This window comes from Anolis carolinensis, chromosome 1 (genome assembly GCF_035594765.1).
Source record: "Anolis carolinensis isolate JA03-04 chromosome 1, rAnoCar3.1.pri, whole genome shotgun sequence".
NCBI classification, from domain to species: domain Eukaryota; kingdom Metazoa; phylum Chordata; class Lepidosauria; order Squamata; family Dactyloidae; genus Anolis; species Anolis carolinensis.
In genome coordinates this window covers 181,121,514-181,139,227 of record NC_085841.1, presented here as the reverse complement: position 1 = coordinate 181,139,227, position 17,714 = coordinate 181,121,514, and the positions used below count along the sequence as shown (strand labels likewise).

The following is a 17,714-nucleotide window of genomic DNA, read 5'->3' as shown; positions in this document are numbered from 1 at the left end:
GCGTTAAGTACTAGAAGTGTAACTTTTCACTAATTTTTCTTCCAAAGGAAGCAATGAGCAATTTTAGCCATTTTCTTCCCACTTCCCAGGTCTTTCAAAAATCCCAGTGTTTCCAACAATAGAATCCTTGGAGCCTTTTGGCTATTCACACAGCCAGGCGGTCTAAGGGAACACTGGGGGCTGCTACTGATGTTACCACTGCAATATAGCCAACAAGCCGTTCTCCCCCAGAGGCTTGTTGGCAATGTTGTACTCTTGGTTACATGATTTGGCACCAGAAATAACACAGAAATGTGACATTGCCAGACTGGTAGGGAGTTGCTTGCTGGCAGTGATGCAGTCATGGATCCATTGGCCTGGATCCACACCCCCAAAACTGTGTGATCACTTTGGAACTTTCAGGAAGCTCCACAGTAAATCCAGAGATACAGTTTAAAACTGGATGCAGCAGCTGTGTTGGGAAAACTCCACAGCAGCTGACCAGTGAGCCCATCTGACATTTTGCTTCAAAATAAGGGACTCAATTTCAAAGCTGTGTATTTCATGATGACAATATGTTACAATGGCACAAATAGGTACGAACAGTTTAATCAGTTATCAAGTTTTTCCAACCATTTTGAGCCAGAAACAAATCTAAACAATAGCTTCACAAATGGCAAATGTCTCACTTAGCCTAGGGTTATTTTATGGGATCACAAATTTAATAATGGCTGAGGTCAGGGGCTGCTTGTGCACCGGAAGAGGCATCTAACAGTAATTATTTGAAACTCTATTCCTAACTCTTTCAAGTGGTCAAAGTTTTGAAACACCCTGTATTTTGGTGTGGACATGAATTCTAATTCCACAGCTACAGCAATTTCTGCTCAGGGAACAACTTTTCATAATATTTCTGCATAGAAATATTATTTTCTGCACAGAAAATGCTCTTCTTTGCACGAAGCAAGCACATGTGAATAAGTCCTGATGTGCCTAATATTCCTCTCATTAGGGTTTCTTGACACTCAAAAAGCATATTTGGGAGCATTATTCAAATAGGACACTATGGAACACTGACTGTGGGTAATTCTCAACAAAAGTTAAATGTCGCTCTTTCTTTTGCTGTGGCTCTACATCTAAATCAATTCTAAAAGCAAATAAACACATAAAATACTCAGGGCTCCCTGCTTAATATAAATATTAAATGTTCATGCTTCTTTTTGGCACTTCTGGGGAACAGAAGAAAGCTAATTCTTTTAAAAGATCTAGTTTTATACATCCCTCTTGGACATCTCCTGGTTCAACCATTTTTGGTACAAAAAAAGTTTTCCAATTCCTCTACCCAAGACAGTTGAAAGCAATACCCGTCAAAAAGACAATAGGCATTTTTCTAAAAAGACTCTACATATAACACTTATTCTAGTTCTTTATCATATCCACCCAACTGTAGGACACAGTTCTGATTGAGATGTAATGGGAAGATATTTGTGAAATAAATTGTTCATTGCTTCAGAACAGTGTAGCGGCAAAAGTGTTCCAGCATTGTCCCAGTTTATGTAATTAGGGTTTGCTTTTTATTAAGCTTTGGTTAATTATGTGACAGCACACAATTTAGAGGAAGTGACTTGCATCAAAACAACACAAACAACTTCTGTGAAAGCAGTGAACTTTTCAAAGGGCTTTTGAAATATGGCTTAGTGGTTAGTCAATCATATACTTCAGAGGGCACCCCCCAGAGCTATGATTTTTTATTAATTAACCTGAAATGGTGTGAGCAGAAAGTAAAAGTGAAGCATTGCGCTACTGCCATTATGTCTGAACACAAAGTACAGAACATCTCTCCTACAAATTCACACTCACTACTATTACTTAATTTGCAAAAGCATTTTAAACCTGATGATGGTCATTAGTTGCATTTGTGATTTTAACTGACTAAAGGAACAGCTTTCCAAAATTGACTTGTGGGAAATGTTTACTATCTTTATACTGTATATGCTATACTCTAACAAAGAAATGGTTTGCAGTTTGGGGGAAACTAAGATGAAAACACAGTAAAGCAGTACTTATACAGCGGTCATAATGATGCAATGGACACAAAACTGTTTTATTATAACCCAAGGGTGAACTTTATATCTCCTAACCTTTGAAACAAGAAAATCATATGGTAAAATATATCGGGTTGTACTATATTATGTACCAAATCGGAATTTGGCCTTTTGAACCTGCCAAGGCAACTTGTACATTATCAGTATAGGCTCCAATATTTGAGTAGTGGGTTTTTATTAGTCATATAGTTTATAGTTTATGCATTTGTGAGAGTCTTCTCAGTGAACTGCAAGGGAACAGATTCAGCAGATATCTTATCTGACCCCACACCAGGGATAGACAAAGTCAGTGTGTGAAATTAGTCCCATTCACTATTGCTACTACGACTACCAAGTCCTTCATCTCCTCCTCCTCTTCTTCTCTCGGTCCCATTAATCTTTACTGTGAAGCTACAGTTTATTATTCCTTGTTCCCTCAGTGGCCTCTTGCTCTTCACGACACAATCAAGTAGCAATCAGTCTCATTTTGCATTAGCTTTTTGGCACCACTTTCCTGGCAGATGTGATTTCAAATAAGAACAGTAGCAGAAAAAAATGCCTTTATGGCTCTCAGCAGACCACTTACAGCAGGCAGCTGCATAAACTGGTGATATTCACTTGGTATAACTCACAGACATTTTGCCCTTCATACCATCAAAAACTGTTACACTTGCATTCTGTTTCCTTGATTGGCTCCAGTCTCAATATTTTCCCCCTAATCCTTTTGTTTACCCTGCTAATAAAAGGGATTTTGCCACTTGTTTTTGAATCAATCACAAACTTTGCTTTTCAGCCCATACTTTTAAGTCATGAATTTCACTTTTAATCTAACAAAAATGTGTTTCTGCAAAACAAAGTGAATACTTGAATAAGACAACAGAAAAGAGTTGAGTAGTAAAGAATTAGCCTTTTATATATTTCTGTATCTTGTAATGGGCCTCCTGCTTGCTTCCCTACTCCTACCTACAGTCAGGTAATAAATACTAAAACACCATCCCACATTGGTGCATCTAAGCCTTCTGAAATATATAAGGTTAAGAGAACACTGCATGACAATATAGTCCACGAGTCCAGTCAACCCTTTTGTGATGCTTCACAGGGCTTGCACAGAATGGCTTTACCACTCTGAAATTGGATTGTTGGACTTACGAATGAAAGAGACGAGTCTCTCTAGCTCACTTACCATTACCAGATAAACCATGTTGTCATCTATTTCAGATCAGGGTGTTATAGTTAACAAACGGCTAAAATAAAAATAAAATAAAGCCTTATCTACAAATTCCTGCAGGCACCATGTATATATATTTTATACCTATGGCTGAAATTTAATCTAAGCCTTCCCATTAAAATCCCTCCCATGTTGGACTAAAGTTTTCACAAGGGCATTTGTTTGAGTTTCCCACCATCTGGCACAGTATGTTGTTAAATAGTTGTGTGCAACTGGTTACAAAATAGAAGCATGTATCAATTCTGAAAAGCACATCTACTAGTGCACCAGTCCTCAAAGTAGGGCACTGATTTAGGGGGCATTTGCATTGTGGAATTAATGCAGTTTGGCACCACTTTAACTGCCATGACTAAACGCTATGGAATGCTGGAATTTTCAGTTTGGTGAGAGATCAGCACGCTTTGGCAGAAAAGGCTAAAGACCTTGTAAACTACAGATCTTAGAATTTCATACCATTGAGACATGGCAGTTAAAGTAGTGTCAAACGTAATTCATTCTACCATGTAGATACATCCTTAATTGTATCTAGGCCGTTATCACTGCTTATCTCCTAGGAAACTGACATGATAGTTTTGCATTGTGATGGGTGCTGATATCTTCTAGTCTTTATTTGGAGTTATAGCACACAAATTAGCAGACATATGAAGTTTGTGATAAACTTCATTAAAACACCTAAGCAATGTTTTGTTTTTCAAAAGTGAGATGGATTTAATTCACTCAATGGTTGGTGTGCTGAAAGGATCACTCCTTCAGATATAAATATGAAGAACTATTATCCAATGTTCAATCAGATATATATATATATATATATATATATATATATATATATATATATATATATATAAAATCTCCAGCTCAATAGCCTGCTAATTCTGTTATGCAGTGCAGCACATATTTTACAATGAAACCCAGCTATAATATTGCAGGAGGGCAGCATACACCGAAGTATAGTAGCGTGAACTATGGCTGCTTGTGTCTGTGTTTATTTATTAACAGTGCCTCCCTTTTTTTTTTTACAACTTTTATTTCTTGCAAGTTCCGGAGCCACTCCAAGTGATTAATAGACTTTATCATTTTCTACCTGCTGGGTGGATTAGCAGCAAACCTTTCCTGTAAGATCTAAGCCAAGTAACCATGGCTACATTTCAAACAGGGCTGCAATCTCCAATCATTTCCAAAATACCAGAAAAAGCCGCTCTGCTAATAATTTTGAAGTTAAATTACTCAAGAGGTATAGTTCGTATAATTAAATTTCTGGACAGGTACTTGATTTCAATCAGAAGCTGACTGAGACTTTCTTGTTCCTTGATGGTACTTTCTGCGTTATATTTCAGAATGCATTTCCTTCTTTATTCTTTTAAATTCTGTCCATAGCTTGTAATAAAATTTATGTAGTATATGGATATGTATCCCAATGCAAGGAAAAAGTGTTCTTCCCAATAATTATAATTTTTATAATTACTTCAATTTAAATGTTTAGAAGTGCCGCCTTTTAAATAAGCACATTTGCCTGTTCTCCCATTGCAATATTATTTTGAATTAATAGACAATTTTAATTACCTGAATTTGGAATACCTTTATGTATCCAACAAAGCTGATCTTGCATAGTACCTATTTTCCTGAAGCCCAGAAAAACCTCATCTCTAACACTGCTATCTGAGCAACTTTTAAGTGGAGATGACACTAACGGACATTACCTAATGGGTTTGGGTGAAAAATGTGTTTGGTACATTTTAAAAATATGTATGTATTTATCATATGATACTCTTAATAGAACAACAATAATTCATCAGGATGTGTAGGCCTTTTGCAAATTTCATCAAGCTCGCAAGATAAAGAAAGGGTGAAGATGCCAACACAACCGGAAAAAGAAATTAAAATTTTATAATAATATCTGATAGAAATGTGTTTTTTGATTTTTTTTTCTTTTACAATGAATGTGCAAGAAAACAAATATATCTTATTCCCCCATGTAGGCCATTATAGCCCTAAATTAGCATTGCCATCACAATCAACTGATATCCTACCCATTCTAAACAGCTACATTCTAAGCAGGTACAACATGGGCTCCTGGTGGTGGCGCAGTGTGTTAAAGCGCTGAGCTGCTGAACTTGCAGACCGAAAGGTCCCAGGTTCAAATCCCGGGAGCGTAATGAGCGCCCGCTGTTAGCCCCAGCTCCTGCCAACCTAGCAGTTCGAAAACATGCAAATGTGAGTAGATCAATAGGTACCGATCCAGCGGGAAGGTAACGGCGCTCCATGCAGTCATGCTGGCCACATGACCTTGGAGGTGTCTACGGACAATGCCGGCTCTTTGGCTTAGAAATGAAGATGAGCACCAACCCCCAGAGTTGGTCACGACTGGACTTAATGTCAGGGGAAAACATTTACCTTTTACAACATGCTCATGCCCTTATTCAAGCAGATGTACTTTCTGAAACATGCTTTGTTTCTTTGCTGCTCATGACATTGTGCATTTTCTTCACAAATTTATGGGAAAGAATGAGTTTTTTCACACAAAAAATGATTGTAGGAGCAGGCAAAACTGACAGATTCCTCTTTGCTATCATTACTTTGTCAAGTGAACATTAGCATATCTATATAGCATGCTTTAACATTAATTTGCTGAGTAATAAAATTTGATAAGTTAAAGGAAAGAGTGATATCCCTTAAACCAGAACTTTCCAAACTTTTCATGTTGATGACATACATTTTAGAAGTGCAAGCTTTCACGACACAGTAATTCAGTTTTACTGGCAATCCAGTTAAACCAATCTATATATATAAAATGGTAATGGAATCCCGGCACCGAGCAAAACAACAAAACTACATATCCCACAACCTCAAAATTTGCCAGCACAACCCCTCATCCCTGCCTCTGGGTTCATACAACTAAAATAAACAACAGGAACCACCACGGGGCCTAAAAACAAAAACGCTCCATGTGCGCCTCCGCCACAACGAACCCCAGGCATGGAGAGAACAACCCCCACCCCTCCCCTCAACAGGCGCTCCCGCGCGCTCCCCTCTTCCTGCTCCGAGGCACCGCGACCAAGAAAAACCTCACCCAGCGGCCCTCAACATGGCACCATGGAGGAGGGACCAGCAAGGCCTACACAGAGCCCCCCACTGCCGCCCTCCCCCTGGCGAGGCCTGGCCGGGACTGGGGCCGGGGGACGTGGCCAGGAGAGGGCCGGGAGGCCAGGCCTCCTTCCCGGCCACCCTCCTCCGGGACGACCTCCTCCTTATTGTCATCAGGGAAAGAGAGCGAGGTGGGAGGGAGGGGCCTTGCCCACGTCGCCCCCTCAAACAGGCACACCGAGGCCACGGAGGGGCGGGGCCCAGAAGGGAAGCAGGAAGAGTTCTCCCTCAATTACTTTCAGTTTCTCCTCCTCTACACCTCAATTCCAATATAGTAAAGTCTCACTTATCCAACATTCTGGATTATCCAACACAATTTGGTAGTCAATGTTTTAAATATATCGTGATATTTTGGTACTACATTTGTAAATACAGTAATTACTACATAGCATTACTGCCTATTGAACTACTTTTTCTGTCAAATTTGTTGTATTGCATGATGTTTTGGTGCTTAATTTGTAAAATCATAACCTCATTTAATGTTTAATAGGCTTTTCCTTAATCCCTCCTTATTATCCAACATATTTGCTTATCCAACATTCTGCAGGCCCGTTTATGTTGGATAAGTGAGACTCTACTGTAAAAACAATCACAACCACAACAATAATCATCAACAGCTTCACAAGCAAGAACCACCCAGGCACTGAAGCTGCAAGGCCATTCAGTGCTAATCAAGCTCGCCAATGGCAACATTCACACTTGGCCTCCAAACAGACAATACAGTAGAGTCTCACTTAGCCAAGCTTCACTTATCCAAGCCAGTCTGCCATTTAGTAGTCAATGTTTTCGAATTAAATGTTGCTATGTTTGCGTGCTACATTCGTAAGAACAGTAATTAATACAAAACATTACTTTATATCATATGTAATAATTACTATGGTCTAATAAGAAAACCGAACAATAGAATCTCTAAAATCAGGACACAAAATACAAAACAACACTCAAAAGACAGGGACATTCCAAACACGGGAATTCCACACAGGAAACAATCAGGCCCAGCTAACACCTCCCAACAAAGGATTCCCTCAACCAGGAAACAGCCAGGCCTCGAATCTCCAGGGCCATTCAATACATTCAAAACGTAACTAATTGCAACATTCATACTTCCTGCACTCAGACTATTCATTGCTATTCGACCTGCCCAACCAACAATTCCACAAGGTAGAAAGCGGCCAGGCTTCAAAGCACCAACACTATTCACTCCTCTTCAACCTCTCAAACCAATATTTCCCCTACATAAAAAACCCTCACATTTGGAAGCCATCACACCACTCCGTCCCATTCAACCAGCCAAAGCAAGGAGGCCCATATATAGAAAGCACCCAGGCTTGGAAGCAGCGAGGCGATTCAGTGGAATTCTAAATGGCCACAGCAACGCGTGGCAGGGCACAGCTAGTTCCTTATAAATGTTTCATACTATACTATGGTCTTCCCCCCTCCCTCTCTCTATATATCTATATCTTTATCATCTTTGCTGTGTAAACTAGGTTTTGTTCCTTTACATTTATGTACTATACTTGATTTTTGTGTAGTTTTCTCTATAATGGCTGCATGTGGTTCATCACAAACATGAGTGTTAGTTAGAAACATATCCATTTTAGTGGCCATTCCTGAGCTCAATCAATAAATTGAGCAAATTATAAAAAGGTATAACAGTGACTACACTTGAACAGTACCAGTCTTTGTTTGGGGGAGAGGGGGAGAGCATTTTTCATGCAACACACCTAGGAGGCTAGCAACACACTAGTGTGTCCTGACACACAGTTTGGAAAGCTCCGCCTTAGAGTATAAACTACTATATAGTCCCACAACAGTCAATCTCGTAATAAGTCTCATTCTGTTACTGAGAACTGCATCTAAGGCCTCTTCCACACAGCTGTATAAAATCCACAATGAGCTGGATTATATGGCAGTGTGGCTTCAGATAACCCAGTACAAAGCAGATATTGTGGATTATCTGCCATGATATTCAGGGTTATATGGCTGTGTGAAAGGGCCCTCATACAGAAATTAAAACTACAATTACCCACAGCACCTCAATGTCTAAAAAATATAATGGCATCAGATTTTATGGATTAGAATCCAATTCAGGTGCATTCTAGTCTACAGAAGCTGATGACATAATAAATCTGTTAGCCATTATATAGCAAAAAGCTGATGTTCTTTGTTACAAGAGGGCAACATGGCAGCACTTCTTAAAATAATGTTAAAAGGCATTATTTCTCTCTTGAATATCATAAATCAACATGTGTCACCAAGAGCAAAAACGCACAACACTTTCTCAATAAGAAAATTATCAAATCTTCTTCTCTTTTCTCCTCTTTTTCATCCTGTGTCCTCAATTCAGCTTTGAGGTTTATTTATTTTTACAATGCGTAGGGAAGAGGGAAGTTTTTCCTGGAAGATCAAATGCTGAATAGGTGGAGTTTTCCATATCAGCAGAAAGAGAGGAGTAGAATAATAAAAAAGTGACAGACAAAGAAGAAGAAAGAAATTACAAACCACTGCAGTCTGCTTGGCAAGAAGAAGAGCACTATTACTCACCTTGGCAAGAAGAAGAGCTCACCTATTACTGAGCTTGGCTACAGCCTTCCTTGGCTGCCTTTGTCATTTAAACCTTGTTTCCCACTTTAAAACATTTGCAGACCCCACCTGGAAAAAATTTTTGCATCTGGGCTAACAACAGGTGTCCCTAATTTAAACTTCACTTGGTTTTACCTTTTTCTCTTGTCCTCTGAAACAGAATTGCACAATAATATGTTTATTAAAATTTGTGCACAGAGGTCTCTTTTATATCAATTTTCCAGAACATCTGAGCCTGTTCTATTCTGACCAATCCAAAACTATGTGACAATAAAATCTTTTCAGATTATTATATAAGCTACTTATTTCCTTTTGTTTCAAACAATTTGCTACCATAGCCAAGAAGAGCTGTGAGAATAAGGCTAGGAAAAATAATAATGCAACAGTATTTGTGTATATAAAGCATGGCACTTGGAAGTGACAGTACCTTGAAATGGTTTGTTGAGAAAGTCACTGAATATATAGCCAGAGTTTGCTACAGTAAGTAGTAACAGGATCAAGTATATGCGTGTGTGTTAAAGAAAACCTTATGGCGTTAATTATTATGAGCAGCTGCTGAAGTAGGTCAGCAAGCAAGCTTGGACCACACCCGGTGGGGTATAACTGTATGGATGTTAGAATACAGTTTGGTGATGCTGAATTAACAATGACTTTACAGCAATGTTCCTTGCTATGATGGAATAGCTATTTGTTTTATGTTCTACTCTTTTGGATGAAGAAAACTTACTCTGTGCTACTTACAAGGACTGTGTAAGTTTGTTGAGCTATTTGATTTTGTATCTCTGCTGACAAGAGTAAAGATTTTTTTTGTTCCTTTTCTTCTTGTTTGTGTGTTTTTGCATTGGACCTGACTGATATCTGCTTATGCGCAAAAAAAATATAACATGGATAAAAACTTTACATAGAGTACCTTGGACCTGTGAGCTGTTTCTGAAATAGTGTGAGCTAATGACAATTCCAGAATCAATGGACTAATTAATCTTCTCTAGGTTTTAGCCTACTTTTAGAGTAGATGCAGTACCCAAGTGCTGTTTCTGTTTGGATAAACAGGATTCAAACTTTGGGATTTAAAGTTCAGACATAAAGTCCTTAACATACCCACTGTCCCACTCAGACCAGAGCTATCCGCCATCACTGGCATTAAAGCATATTTTCAGTAGTTCGGAGTAGGGGTGTTATATTAAATTATGCATTCCCACAATGGAGAAAAATAATCTCCTCACTGTCGGGCATCTTCAAAAACTATACAGTATTGGAAGAGATCTTGTAGGGCAGTAAAAAGTCTCCAGCTGAAGAGGTATTGTGTGTGTGTGTGATTGGGGGGCATTTAAATAGTATACACAGCATTACTGAAGTTGGGGGAAGCTAGTTGAGAGCTGTAGAGTAGGCTTGTGCATGGATTCATTATGGATGTTTTTCTTTGGCTGTTTGGTTGGTTCGGAAGCCCATAATGGCATGGGCTCTGCTGCCATTTTTTAATCAGCTGCAACTGAACACTGGCTGTCAAAAACCTGCTGCTTTCGGTTACATGTGGAGTGTAGAGAGGGAGGCAGCCACTAGAAGGAAAAGGCACAACTTCAGTGCCTCCAAATCAAGAGAGGGCTCATTAAAGGAAGCCCAGGGTAGGATACCTCCAGGTTGATCCCTTTTCCTTCCCTAGGAAGTGGGAAGCCTCCTTAAAATGCTTCCCATTTTAAGGAGGCTTCCTACTGCAGGGGAAGAACGGGTGCCTGCAGCTCCTGTCTCCTCTAGAGTAGAAACAGCTTTAATGAAGCATTAAACCGAGTCTCCTCTACATGTCTTAATGAAGGATATAAGGACAAACAATGCCTAAAATGATCTGAAAGGAAGCCTGTGAGAAGTCCTCCCCATTGCCACCAATGGGCAGGATAGAAAATTAATCTTTGGCTTCCCGGATCGGAAACTACTTTCTGTCCTCTCAAATTTGGGAGGACCCTGAAAAATGAATTGGGACCCCCCACCAAATTCTGGGACACTAAAACAGATTGTGGTTTACCTGGATTGCACACACCTGCTGCAAAGTCCTTTGATTTCTTGGCTCTCTCCACTTCATCCCATGTAACATCAGGAGAGTTGGGGGAAGCCACATGAAGATCAAGGAAACTATCGACATTAAATATCTACTTTTGGTTCTTTCCCACCTGGCTCCCATGTGACACTGGAAGATTGTCGAGATATCAGTCAAGAATAAAGAATGCTATAGCTTTGCTACCTAGACTTCTGATAGCTTGTTTCCAATGTTGGTGATGTCTTCATTGAGTGTTGGTTATTCATGATGCTCCTTATCTCTCGGTTGCACTCCAAGCTTTGTGGGTCATGAAATATATTAGTCTGGAAGGGGAGGAGGAATAGTCAATGAATCTATTCAAAGACTGAGGAAAAATCAAAAGCTTGAGAAGGCTTCTCTTTGTAAGTTTTCAAACACTGAAAAAACCTCTTTCCCTCTTTATTTCAGGAATGTTACTGTACAGGCATTTCCCAAGTTATTAATATGATAGGTTTTGTAGGTTTGTATGGAATTAGTATGTAAATCAGAGCAGGTACATTTTTAAGTGTAACTCCAACCACATATATATGCAAGCAAGCAAGCTTTGGATAGCACAGATAAGAGTTAACATCTCTGTGGTGGTGGTGGTGGTGTGTGTGTGTTTTTTTTTGTTTTTGTTTTTTTTGCTGTCTGTGCCCCGGTTTGGAAGATTTCACCACACTTTCTGTTCATGTGATATTTGGATTTTGAAAAAAAAATGGCTTATTATGGAAACAAGGATTGGTGATAAAGCTTCAGTTGAGACACTTTTTCCCCATGAAAAAAGAAGGGAAATTCAGGAGTGAATTTCCCTTCCTAGAAGTAGATTTCTCTCACTTCCTATTGCCTCACCTCTGATTTTAACTATGAGTTGTTTATAAGTTGGATGTTTGTAACTCGGGAACTACCTGCACTGTGTCTTCAAAATGATCAATTAATACCAAGAAAGTCTCAAGGGAGATGTACGATGGCAATGCTGGCATTGCAAGATAGGTTCACTTTACCATCTATGGTCACTCTATGTGACAATGCATGTAGTGATAGCCCCATTCTCAAGTGCTGTTTAATACTGTGGACCAAGCTGTGCATCATCACATGCTTGCTGTCCTTCTGTGCCCTCGGGTTTAATTTTTCACTGATACTACCTCCAGAGTCTGAGCTTGTAAAGAAAAATAGTCTGGCATTTTCCCACATTATTTATTGAAATACGGTGTATTTGATTATAAGTAATCTATCTTTCAAAACACAAACAAAATATGGCCATTCAGTGACCAATATAGACACACAGTGAATGGTTCAGTCTTGAGTCTTTTTGAGGCATGCAATTATATCATAAACAAGTTGTTACTCAAGACTAACATAAATCCATGAAGACTGATTTGTAGACACAAATAAAAAGGAAAGGATTCCTTCTGGTATTGTTTTGTGTTTTCAAGTCATTTCTGACTTGTAGTGACCGTAAGGTGAATCTGTCATGGGGTTTCTTGGCAGGATTAGTTCAGAGTGACTTTGCCATTACCGTCTTTTCAGACTGAGAAAATATGACTCCCAGTGGGTTTCCATGACCAGGCAAGAATTTGAATCTTTGTCTCCCAGTGACTCAGGATGCATCTACATTGTAGAAGTAGTGCAGTTTGACACCACTTCAATTGCCATGGCTCATTGCTATGGAATCTTCAGAGTAGTAGCTTTACAAAGTCTTGAGCCTTTTCTGTGGAAGAGTGCTGGTGCATCATGAAACAACAACTTCCAGGATTCCATAGGTTTGAACCATCACAGTTAATGTGTCAAACGATATTACGGACTTCATCAGATGGTCTTTGGTCTTCGTTTCCATGTGCTTGGGAAACAGACCCCATGGGAGTTCTCCGAAGGCCATTAGATTACATAAGGTCACTTCCCATGAGACTCTGTGGTGCTCCATTTCCCAAGAGCATCTAAATGGAGACCAAAGACTGTCTTCAGGAGTCAGGTAAGCAGCAGAGTGCAGGAGGAAGCAGGGAAAGGCACAGAAAGGACGTGGGTATCTGGACTTTGGGAATGGTAATAAAAGAAATAATGTGCCCAAGCCTTAGAAAGATTATGGTATTTGTGGGGGGTTTTTTTTATACACAGCAATGCTGTTGTCATTCATTTCATTTACACACAATAAAGACAAGCAGCAGAAGCATCTAAATATTCTTTTGAGAATGTACAAAGCTAACATTAGCATAAATATTTTACAAAGTGCAAACAAATGCTATGTAAAATAGCTTTTCAAGTCTGGCATTCTTGAAACAGTGTTTGTGTAAATAAAACTGACATCTCAATCCTTTCAAAAATATGTCAGAAATATTAGTCACTATACTCTTCAGTACAGTAGGACTCCAGTATTTGTGAAAGATATGTTCCAAGACCACCACCACACACGTGCACACGTGCGTGCCACACACACAAACAGACCTGAGACTGTGGATAATAGTGAATCCCTTATTTTGACAATACTTCATCTGGAAATATAACATTGAATTTCACTGGAGGACCTAAAGAGGCACACAACCATATCTGGGGGGATATTTTTGGGTCAATGGGTAAGTGAAACCATGAATATCAAAATGGTGGATAAGGGAGTCAACTCAACTCTGCTGAGTGAATTTAGAATTTTGTAAATTTTGATCAGTGCTTCAAATTTGATAGGTAACAGCTAATTTCTGTGAGCAAATTACCCACAGAATATGCAAGGCAGGAAGGCATGTATACCTGCCTTCCATATAGTTTACATTCATTCATTCATTCATGCAATATATATCTTTTCCTCTTCTATGGGAGAGGATTAACACAGATGTTAAAGGTGAGGGGCTTATCAGAAAAAGAGGTAACTATGTTAACATGGCATTTGCATGATTGAATTCCTTCGCATTCAACTTTTAAGACTTAAGCAATTAAATCCCATTCAAAGAGACAAATATGAAAGTGTAGATTTCACCAATATTTTAAAGAGAAAAAATCCCAAAGGCCTCAGTTGAAATGTGAACTCTGATTTCTCAGTCATAGTTGGACACTAAAAGGACTACAATACACTGGGACCCCTTCTACACTATCTCCTTTGAACTGGATTAAACGAGACTACACTGCCATATAACCCAGTTTAAAGCTGACAATCTGGATTTTATATGACAGTGTAGAAGGGGCCTGGTTCTTTGTAAAGGCATAAAATGAAGTTATTGTCTATACTGGCAGCTGCTTCCTAATTATTAAACTCTCTTCAAAAATTTCATAAAAGGTTTAACTCTGCATTTATAGGATGATGCAAGATTTTGTTAAATTCAAACCAATATAATGATGTAGCCATATTTTTATTTATTGTGTCAGAAGCAAACCGATGGTACAGTTTTAATGTATTTAAAAATACAAAGTTTAAAAACTTGGCATTATACTAAATGCCCTTTGACCAGTACCTGGCCATCTGGAGTGCCTCTGGTGTTGCTGTAAGAAGGTCCTCCATTGGGCATGTGGCAGGACTTAGACTGCATTGTAATAGGTGGCCTGTGGTTTGCTCTTCTCCACACTTGCATATCATGGACTCTGCTTTGTGGCCCCATTTCTTAAGGTTAACTCTGCATTTCGTGGTGCCAGAGTGCCTTTCAAGTTTCCCAGCCATGGCTTGAGGTTTTGAGTTTTAACCTGCCACTTTTGGACTCTCGCTTGCTGAGGTGTTCCTATGAGTACCTCTGAAATCTTACAAATCTATTTCTTGATTTAAGGCATTGACGTGCTGGCTGATAACCTAACAGGGGATGGGCCAGAGATGTCACTGCTTTGGTCATTTCATTATTGGCTGCTACTTCCTGGAGGATGTCACGTGGTGCAATATCAGCTAAAGAGTATAATTGCTCCAGCGGTGTGGGGCATAGACATCCTGTAATAATGCAGCATGTCTCATTAAGAGCCACATCCATGTTTTAACATGGTAAGATGTGTCCCAACTGAGCATGCATATTCAGCAGCAGAGTAGCAAAGTGCAAGGGCAGATGTCTTCACTTCGTCTGGTTGTGATCTCCAGGTTATGCCAGTTAGCTCTCGTGTGATATATTTTAAGCGCCCACTTTTTTCTTGATAGTCAAGCAGTGCTTCTTGTAAGTCAGGGCACAGTCCAGGATAACTCCCAAGTATTTTGGTGTGCTGCAATGTTCCAGTGGGATTCCTTCCCAGGTAATCCTCAGAGATTGAGATGCTTGTCTGTTCTTAAGGTGTAAAGCACACGTCTGTGTTTTAGATGGATTAGAAATCAGCTAGTATTCCCTGTAATAGACAGTAAGAACACCTAAAGTTTTGGAGAGCTTCTGTTCAACCATTTCAAAGCTCCCTGCTTGGGTGGTGATGGCACGATCGTCATCATAGATGATGTAGCCATTAAGCAGTATGTTATTTCCACTACTGAATATGTGTTCTCTACATTAGCCTTTCATTAGCTTTTTGCAAAGCAAAGTGAACTAATATGAAATCATGGTCATCATTGTTGTCTTCCATTTTAACCATCAAAATGTCAGTTGCAAAAAACCTTGCACATGATGTATGATAAAGTATACTTTTTATGCTCATTCTGGACTCCAATCAAGATTAAGACTATATCATGAAAGGCTAACATTCTTCTGCACTAGTGCCATTTTCCAGTTAGATATTGATCCCTTGGAACTATTGTTCACATCAAACTGCAACATCAGGGATGATTTTCAGTTGTGCAGCAATGCCCTAAATATCTGAATATTCTGTACTCCCAATTAGAGCCCAGTCATTCTAATAAAAGAAGTGAATGATTCCAAGCATATGATCCAAAGATCTATTTATCACTGTGGTCCCTTCCACACAGCGGCATAAAATCCACATTGAACTGCATTATAAGGCAGTGTTGACTCAGATAATCCAGTTCAATGCCTTGATATTCTGGGTTATATAGCTGTGTGGAAGGGCCCTGTGACTACTTTGAACCTGAATGACTCAAAATTCCTTTGGCTTTCTCCAGCTCTTTGAATATAGTCTACATAAGAATACAAAGAGACAGTAAACACAAGTGGATCATCTCATACAACATATTACAGTCACAGACAGGTGAATATCCAAATGAGGATATAAGTGAAAAGGGCCTGTGAAAGACATCTACTTTCATTCATATTCCCTAATAATATTTCAGACTGAAAAGTTTTTTTCATTACAGGCACCTTATAGATTCAGCAGTAATTAAAGAATTGTTCCTGCCAATTGAAATCACCTCTATTTGGCTCAAAATTCATTCTATTTCACATTTTAATGATTTTTTTTCAATTCAAAGAGCTTAGAGTGGTATATCAGGTTTCTTCATTAATACTGTTAACAACCCTTGAAAGACAGCTGGTTGGCTTATTGGAAATTAAATCAAACACTTTAGTCACAGCTCACATTGCTTTCTTCAGGTAAAAGTGTTAGAGGTGGTATGGTATAAATCATGTTCCTTACTTGTGGTCCCACAGTGTTTAGCTTACATAACATGGAGTATAACTTCCATCAACCCTGACCAAAGAAAAATTTATTGGAGCAATTTCCTAGTGAACTCTCCCTACTACCCTGGAGTTTGAGTGGGTTTGTGGATCACAAATACATTCATATAGCGGCATATAACATGAGTGAAGGTTGCCATATGACTGCTGCATGCTTTCTTAGAGCTAATATGCCCCCCACAAGGTTTCAGCATCTGACTTTATTGAAAAGGAAGAAACCAAGTTTTGTCAAAATGCAATGAAAAAATAGTACAAAGATAGGTGGTGCCAAACTGCAGGAAAAAAAAAAGAGAATAGGAAAAGCTGTCACAACAATGTGATAAACATGGAGTTGTCTGAAAACAAGGAAATACTTTGTGGTACCTTTATTGAGAACTCTGCTGCTGTTGGCTAGAGGACAATTCAATATGCAAAGTATTAGCATCTCTTGGCATATATATGCATACATAGGGAGATAATGAGAGAAACTAATCGAATCAGTTGGGCAACATAGACATGTTTAAGTAAAATTCAAAGATAAGATAGGGTGAGTGACCATTCACAATGGCAGTAAATGGGGTGATGCCTGGTCTTGCTATGCTAATGGTGGCAATTGCTTTGAGAGATTTTTTAATAATGATCTTTATTGGGTATTTCAAAAAGTATACATAAATAAACAACCATGGAAAAGAGGGGGGAAAAAAACAACTCCATGGGGTCTACCCCAGATTTCCTACTAATTCTTCCTCTTACTTCTGTAGTTCTATGCATACGAGCACCTCTTATGTAGTAGTATCATACACTGAGAATCAGATATTGGGTGATATATCAGTAGAGGGGGGAAGAGAGGAGAAAAAAGGAAAAGTCGGGAGCAAAAAGGAGTGGGAGGAGAAAAGGGGGAAAAAAGGAAAGTGAGGCAGGGGAATGGGGAGGGATTAAAAAGGCCTCCAGTCCATTCCACAGGAAACAATTATTTCCTTAATTCCTTCCTATTTTGATATTTGCTCGTTCTTTATCACTCCCCTGTTCATCCCCGTTACCATGTTTAGCATTGTCAGAAAAGACTAATCAAAACTAATCTGCCATTTATCCTGGAGATTGCTTTTAACAGGAGACCAGTCCGTCTTGTGTCTTCTGTTCTGCTCTCGCAGCAGGAAAGTCAG

The 17,714-nt window shown here is 39.1% G+C and overlaps 1 protein-coding gene across 5 annotated transcripts in view; it reads right to left on the bottom strand.

Annotated features, from left to right (window-relative positions):
• erbb4 (erb-b2 receptor tyrosine kinase 4) overlaps positions 1-17,714 on the bottom strand; it is a 1,019,841-nt gene that overhangs the window by 826,324 nt on the left and 175,803 nt on the right. The window contains exon 1 of one of the 5 annotated variants that reach the window (XM_062969127.1): positions 8,974-17,714. This exon is cut by the window's right edge and continues 43,674 nt beyond it. The exons of the other annotated variants lie outside the window; for them this stretch is intronic. The gene's annotated coding sequence lies outside the window, so the exon portion shown is untranslated. The remainder of the gene's footprint in view (positions 1-8,973) is intronic. 5 annotated transcript variants of the gene reach the window in all.